At 38.6% G+C, this 7,388-nt stretch overlaps 1 non-coding gene across 1 annotated transcript; it reads right to left on the reverse strand.

The window, feature by feature from the left end:
- Positions 1-7,007: 7,007 nt before the first annotated feature.
- LOC135275064 (U1 spliceosomal RNA) lies at positions 7,008-7,173 on the reverse strand. The gene has a single exon (XR_010342778.1). It is a non-coding gene; the product is annotated as a U1 spliceosomal RNA (small nuclear RNA).
- Positions 7,174-7,388: the final 215 nt, after the last annotated feature.

Consider the following 7,388-nt stretch of genomic DNA (forward strand, 5'->3'; position numbering starts at 1 on the left):
AAGGTAATTGGAGTGTTCATTCAGTAGTCTTATCTTACTTGTACTGGCCATCTTTATGTCTTTAGTGAGTCCATGTTAGAAATGACGGTGTCTTTGTAGAAGGAAGCATGAACTAAGCTGAAATTTAGAAAAATCAGAATTTTTGAGATAGAACTTTGAAGACAACCTCCTCCAATTCCTTTGAGAGTGTTGCTCATTTAATACTTGGTTACATTGTAACATTTTGCAATCCACCAGGAAATCACTCTAACAATAACTGCTCATAGAACAGTGACAAGAGGATTTGGGGAAGGCAAACAGCTGCAGATTCAGATGTGGGAGGGAGGTGGGCAGGTGATCGGGGAATCAATCTGGGGTACCCACATGCCAGGGAGGACACTCAGCCATGAAGGACACTCCAGGGTGACTGACAATCAATGGAACTTGCCATTCTAATCAGTGATAAAAAGGAATAAGCTGTTGCTATACACACAACAGGGATGAATATTAAAATAAATGTGTTGAGAGAAAGAAACCAGACCAAAAAAAAGTAAAACCTACTGCCTTTCATATATATACAGTTCTAGAAAATGGAAACTATTCCACTGTGACAGAAAGCAGATTAGTAGTTGTTTATGACTGCACTGCCACCATTCAACCTGCTTCCTAAGTCAGTAACTTGGCATCACCTTGAATCTTCCTTCTTGCTCTTCTCCCAGGCCCCATCGACTCAGTAGACAGGCCCTAAAGAGTCTACCTTTTAAATTTTGTTCATAATCACCCTTTTTCTCACTATTGCCATGGTCACGTTCTTAGGTCAAATCTTCATACATCTTCTCTGTTTGTTACTTGTAGTAGCCTCTAACTGGTCTCCTTCCCTCTATCTCTTGCCTGTTCTAATTTATCCTTCATACTGTTTTCAGGATAACCATGAAATGCTTTCCATCTTTAATATAAAAAAAATATATAAAATATTTTTAAAATTGTTTAAAATGTGCATAGAATTGCAAACACCTCAGTGCCTATGACCCAGGATTAAGAACTGTTCATGTTTTGGAATTTCTCCTTGGTGTATTATTATAAAAGAAACTTCTCTTGTAATGGAACTATCTTTGTTCTACTTCCCATCTTCTATGCCACTGATGCTCCCCAGTTTCCAACGCTGTCATATATATGTTTGTATATCTCTATTTAGCTCATATTGTGTACTTTTACTAAATATATGTATTCTTGTTTAAAAATTAAATAAATGGTATAATATTGTATGTCATTCTGCAACTCACTATATGACAAGTTTTTGATAACTATGTGTATTGATATAGATGAAGATGAAATTGACTCCATACTGCTATATAATATTCTCTTATATTATTACATTACGTGTTATGCATTTTCTTGTGGGTGGGGCATTTATGCTATTTCTGTTTTTTTTTTTTTTTTTTTGCTGTTAATAGAATTTTAAAAATGAATATCTTTGTGTATGTCCTTGTAGTGATCTGAATGATGACCTCAAAGATATGTTCATGTCCTCATGCCTAAGATCTGTGAATATCACCTTATGTGGCAAAAGATGTTATTAAGTTAAATATCTTAAGAGGAGGAGCTTATTCCAAATTATCTGGGTGGGCTCTAAATACAATCACATGTGAAAAAGAGAGGTAGAGGGAGTTTCAATGCTACACATACAGAGGAGAAGGCAATGTGAGCATGGAGCAGAGATGCCGCCATAAGCCAAGGAAAGCCAGTAGACCCCAGAAATGGAAGAGACAAGGAATGCATTCTCCCAAAGGGCCTTTGGAGGGAGCTCAACCCTGCTTCACCTGCATTTCAGACATCTGGCCTCCCGAGCTGTGAGAGAATAAAGTTTTGTGTTTTAAGCCAACAAACTTGTGGTAATTTGTTATGGTGGCCACAGGAGCGAATACAGTACCATATTACATGTGCAATCATTTTCTTCAGATTTAAACTTATGAGTCACAAGCCATGTGCAGTTTCCACTTTTTTTTTTTTTTTTTTTTTTACATATTTAGTGAGTGTGTTATTTACAATTGCAAAAATGTGGAACCAGCCCAAATGCCCATCAATTAATGAATGGCTAAAGAAAATGTGGTAGATATATACTATGGAATACTACTCAGCCATAAAAAGGAAGAAACTAATGGGATTCACAGCAACCTGGATGGAACTGGAGACTATTATTCTAAGTGAAGTAACTCAGGAATGGAAAACCACACATCATATGTTCTCACTCATAAGTGAGAGCTAAGCTGTGAGGATTCTAAGGCATAAGAATGATACATTGGACTTTAGGGACTTGAGGGAAAGGGTGGGAGTGGGATGAGAGATAAAAGACTACACATTAGGTACAGTGTACACTGCTTGGGTGATGGGTACACAAAAATCTCAGAAATCACTACTAAAAAACTTACTCATATAAATAAATATGGCTTGCTTCCTAAAAACCTGTTGGAATAAAAAATAAATTTTAAAAAATAAAATGAGCTAAAAAGAGTGCAAAATAAATTTTAAAAAGATATTTAGCTAGTATGTTAATATTTCATTTTATTTTTTGAGACGTGATCTCACTCTGTCACCCAGGCTGGAGTGCAGTGATGTGATCACAGCTCCCTGCAACCTTGACCTACTGAGCTCAATGATTCTCCCACCTCAACCTCCCAAGTAGTTGGGACCACATGTGCACATCACCACACCTGGCTCATTTTTGTATTTTTTGTAGAGATGGAGGTCTCACCATATTGCCCAGGCTGGTCTCAAACTCCTGAATTCAAGCAATCCTCCCACCTTAGCCTCTCAAAGTGTTGGGATTAAAGGTGTGAGCCGCCATGCCTAGCCATGAGTGTGTTACTTTACACTCACCAAAGCAGTGTATGCTTTTTTCCATTTCCCACATTTTTGCCAATTGTTGATACTGTTGGACTTTAAAATCTTTGCCAATCCAAAGTGTATAAAATAGTATTTCATTATTGTTTTACTTGCTTTTCCCTGATTACATGTGAAGTTGATAATATTTTTATGTGATTCTTGGTCATTTCGATTTCCACTTTAGTGAGTTTCCTCTTAATAATCTCCACCCATGTTTGCTCGGTTGTTTATGTTTTTCTTATTACTTCATTGGTCCTTTACATTTCTGAATACTAATGTTCAGTCTGTTACTTAAGTTTCAAATATTTTCTACAAGTCTATAGATTGTCTTTTAACAATGACATATTTTGAGGGAGAGAAGTTGTACATTTTAATTAAAATTTTATCAAAAATTTCCTAAATTTTTATCAAATTTTAAACATTTACCAAACTTGTTCTTTATAAGTTGTACATTTTTTGTCTTGTCTAAGAAATCATTCCCTACCTTTAATTCACAAAGATTTTCCTATTAAATATATACACTGTCTTCAAGTCCTATTTTTCACATTTGGTCTTTAATTTATTCAAAACTTTGTATTAGTCTGTTCTTGGATTGCTATAAAGAACTACATGAGACTGCTAATTTATAAAGAAAAGAGGTTTAATCGCTTCTCAGCCTTTTGGCTAAGATCAAGTGTAAAGAAAAGAGGTTTAATCGGCTCACAGTTCTGAAAACTGGTCCAACATCTGCCTGTTACCTAGTCCAAAGCTGCTTCCACATTTTCAGGTATCTTTATAGCAATGCCCCACTCCTAGGTACAAATTTACTGTATTAGTTTGTTCTTGCATTGCTATAAAGAACTACCTCAGACTGGGTAATTTATAAAGAAAAGAGGCTTAGTTGGCTCAAGTTTCTGCAGGCTGTACAGGAAGCATAGCTGGGGAGGCCTCAGGAAGCTTCCAATCATGGCAGAAGGTGAAGGGGAAGCAGTCATGTCTTACATGGCTGGAACAGGAGGAAGAGGAGAGAAAGATGTTACACACTTTTAAGCAACTGGAGCTCATGAGAACTCACTCGCTATGAGGAGAACAGCAGGAGGGAAATCACCCTCACGACAAAATCAGCTCTCCCCAGGTTCCTCCTTCAAGATTGGGGATTACAACTTGGCATGAGATTTGCACAGGGACCAAATCCAAACCATATCAAACTTATTTTTTAGAATATTATGAAGTAGGAACATAGTTTCATTTTTTTTCTATATGACAGTCACCTGTGCCATTTTCACACTGGTTTGTAATGCCACCTGGGTCATATACAAATCACATAACTTGTGCTTTCTGAGTCTCTATTTAGTTTTCCAATCTATTGATCCATATGCCTGTGTCAGTGCCAGACTGTCTCAGTGATTTAGATTTACATGTCAGGGCCAGTCTCCTGATCAGTGTTCTCTTTTTTGAGGTTGTTTTGTCTGTTCTTGAACCTTTAAACTTCCAAATGAATTTTAGAATTGTTTAGTTTCATTATATATTCTCTTGCTTCTTTCCTCAGAATTGCATTGAATCTACAGGCTAACTTGGGGAAAATCTACAAGTTTACAGCACTGAGCCTTATTATTGTATAGTAAGGCAGATTAAAATCAAAGTATGTCTGTAGCCATTACATTGTGAATAGCCCAAAACTTTGAGGAAAATTCCCCCAGTATTCCATAACTATTGTCTAATTCAGAAAAGACATCATTCTCTAATGAACGCCCAGAAGACATCTTCACAGTTTCACTTTGTTAACTAATAAAAATATCAACCAACATTCCTATCAGAACTATACTTATTCATCATTGGTTGGCTTCAGAAACAAGAATTCAGCAAAAAACCAATGAATATATTCTGTGAACATCAATTGGCTTTATCCAATTTATAATAGTGTTATAGATCATTATTTATAAATTATGTCATACATAACCCTTATATCAGAAAATAAAATAAACTTTTGTATAAACGCTTTTAATATATTTTTAATTTCTTAAAAATATATTGATAGTCTTCCCCCACCTCCCTAGCCAGAAAGCTGTTTGTTAAATATTTACCAGCACACCACTGGTTATAGCCCTCTTTTAATCACCAGTATCTACGTATCCTTGCAGAAGGCCACTCTGCTCCTAGGACAAAAGTGCCAGAGAGTTCCCTCAGGTACAGATTTTCTGAGAGACCTCATGAAAAGTGTCCTGTTATGGTTGTTAAACATTTATCAGCACACCAATGGTTCTAGTCCACTCCTTGAGGTAGCAACTCTCAACCAATGACAGAAGGAGTTGATGTATAAATACCCCAGCTCCCTCACCCTCAGGTGGATTGAAGTGGGATAATTCTGATGTAAGTTTTATGCTGTTTCTCAGAGTTTCCCTAAGAGATCAAGCTCCAGTCACCCCAAGTGGAAGCTGCTTTGATAACCCTCACTTTATTGTTTGTCTTCTCTTCCATCTTACTTTTCCTTTGCCCACTGATGTCATCTCCCAAATTAACCTGTGCTTGAAGTCTTATCTGCTCGAGCCCACTGGATCTGTAATTCTTATACCCTTTCAATTTGATCAAAGGTTTTAAAAAAGGATGGAACTTAGAGATTGGATTTTGTGAAGAGAGCAATTTGGAGAGAGTTGTTCCTATGCACTAAGCTCCACTTGCCCAATAAGGGAGAGGAGAGGGTGGGGTGGGGGCAGGGATAGAGAGAGAGAGAGAGAGAGAGAGAGAGAGAGAGAGAGCGCTAGAGAGCACAGGTGCAATTTTTCTCAACTCAAGTGTATGAGAATATATATTAGTTTTCCAGGGCTGTTGTAACTAGATACTACAAGTTGAGAGGCTTAAAACAACAGGAATTTACACTTTCACCTTTCTGGATGCTACCGATCTGAAATGGAAGCACTAGCAGGGTTAGTTCCTTCTGAGAGCTCTGAAGAAGAATCTGTTCTATGTCTGTTTCCCAGCTTCTGGTAATGGATGGTAGTCCTTGGCATTCCTTGGATCACTCAAATTTCCTGCCTTTGTCTTTGCCTTTCTCCTTCTCCTCCTTCCTTCTCCTCCCTCCTACTCCTTCCTCCTTCCTCCCCCTCCCCCTCCCTCCCCCTCCCTCCTCCTCCCTCTCCCTCCCTCCCTCCCTCCTCTTCCTCCTCCCATTAGAAAAAGAACCCACCATACTTTAGTATGACATCATCTTAACTAATTGAATCTGCAATAATCCTACTTATAAATAAAGTCACATTCTGAGGTACTGGGGTTAGGACTTTAGTATATCTTTTGGGGGACATGATTTAACCCACAATAGGACATTTTTTCATGAGCTCTCTCAGAGACTCTATATCTGAGGGGTGATGCCTGGCTCATGCCCAGGGAAAGCTAACAGGATTAGTGGTGTCCGTGCAGTGGCAGTAACGATAGGTTGGACCTGCACTCACAGACCTAGTGGGAATAAAGGCTGTATGAATATGCCACATGGACTAGCCAGTGTGCCCTGGCTTAGGTTCTGTCCAATAAGATCACCTACATGGCTGAAGGACCCTGGCAAGAAGCTAAAGTTAACACTGAATTTCTGAGGACTTAGGAAGGATTTGCAAATGATGGTAAGAATAGGGTTACATCTGTCTGAATTAAGAAAACATAGGGAGGAATCCCCAGGGACATAAACATCCAAAGAACTCATGGAGATGCCCCATGAGACAGAATCAGCTTTAACCATGGGCTGAAAAGCAAAAGTGCAATGCTACTTGGCAAAGTTAGAACTGCTTTATCCTTTTACTTCTCTCTTCCATATCTTTTTTCATCCTGGTTGGTGCAGAAACAGTAACTAATAAATGGGGGAGAAGAAGGGATGCAGAGAGAGTTGAAGTCAATCACACCCTTGTTGCCAGAGGCAGGTGGCTATTAACGAGGACTTAGCATGATGAGCGCAGAGAAGTTCCACCTTTCAGTGAGTTTTAAAGCCTTTGAAAGTAGCTTGGACTAGACTTTCTGATTTCCTAATATGGATTGTGATTGGAAACTTAGAGGGGCTTTAAGATTGTCCTTTGCCCAGAAATGAGTAGGCAATGAAATAATGATTTCAGACTTTATGTGTTTCATAAGCAGGACAAAAGTACCCCACTAAATAAATTTGGAAGGGTCATTTTTTTTTCGACCAGGGGAAAGCGCAAACACAGTCCCCCACTACCACAAATTATGCAGTCGAGTTTCCCACATTTGGGGAAATCGCAGGGGTCAGCACATCCGGAGTGCAATGGATAAGCCTCACCCTGGGAAAACCACCTTCATGATCATTGTATCTCTCCTGCCAAGTGGAAGGGTCATTTTTAAGTAAACACAAAGGTACCTATGATTACTTCCCATAAGTCATGCAATCAACATGTTACATGTTATCCCCATCTCTCTTGACTCCTTAAATCCCTCTTCATTCAATCATACCGAGTTTCTTACATTTCCTCAAACCAAGCCCACTGTTTGGTTACTCCATGCTTTTGCACATGCTGATCTCCCTGCCTGTAGCATCCTCCTGCCTTCTT

Source organism: Aotus nancymaae, unplaced genomic scaffold (assembly GCF_030222135.1).
Source record: "Aotus nancymaae isolate 86718 unplaced genomic scaffold, 86718_ANA_hifiasm-v0.15.2.pri h1tg000014l, whole genome shotgun sequence".
NCBI lineage: Eukaryota > Metazoa > Chordata > Mammalia > Primates > Aotidae > Aotus > Aotus nancymaae.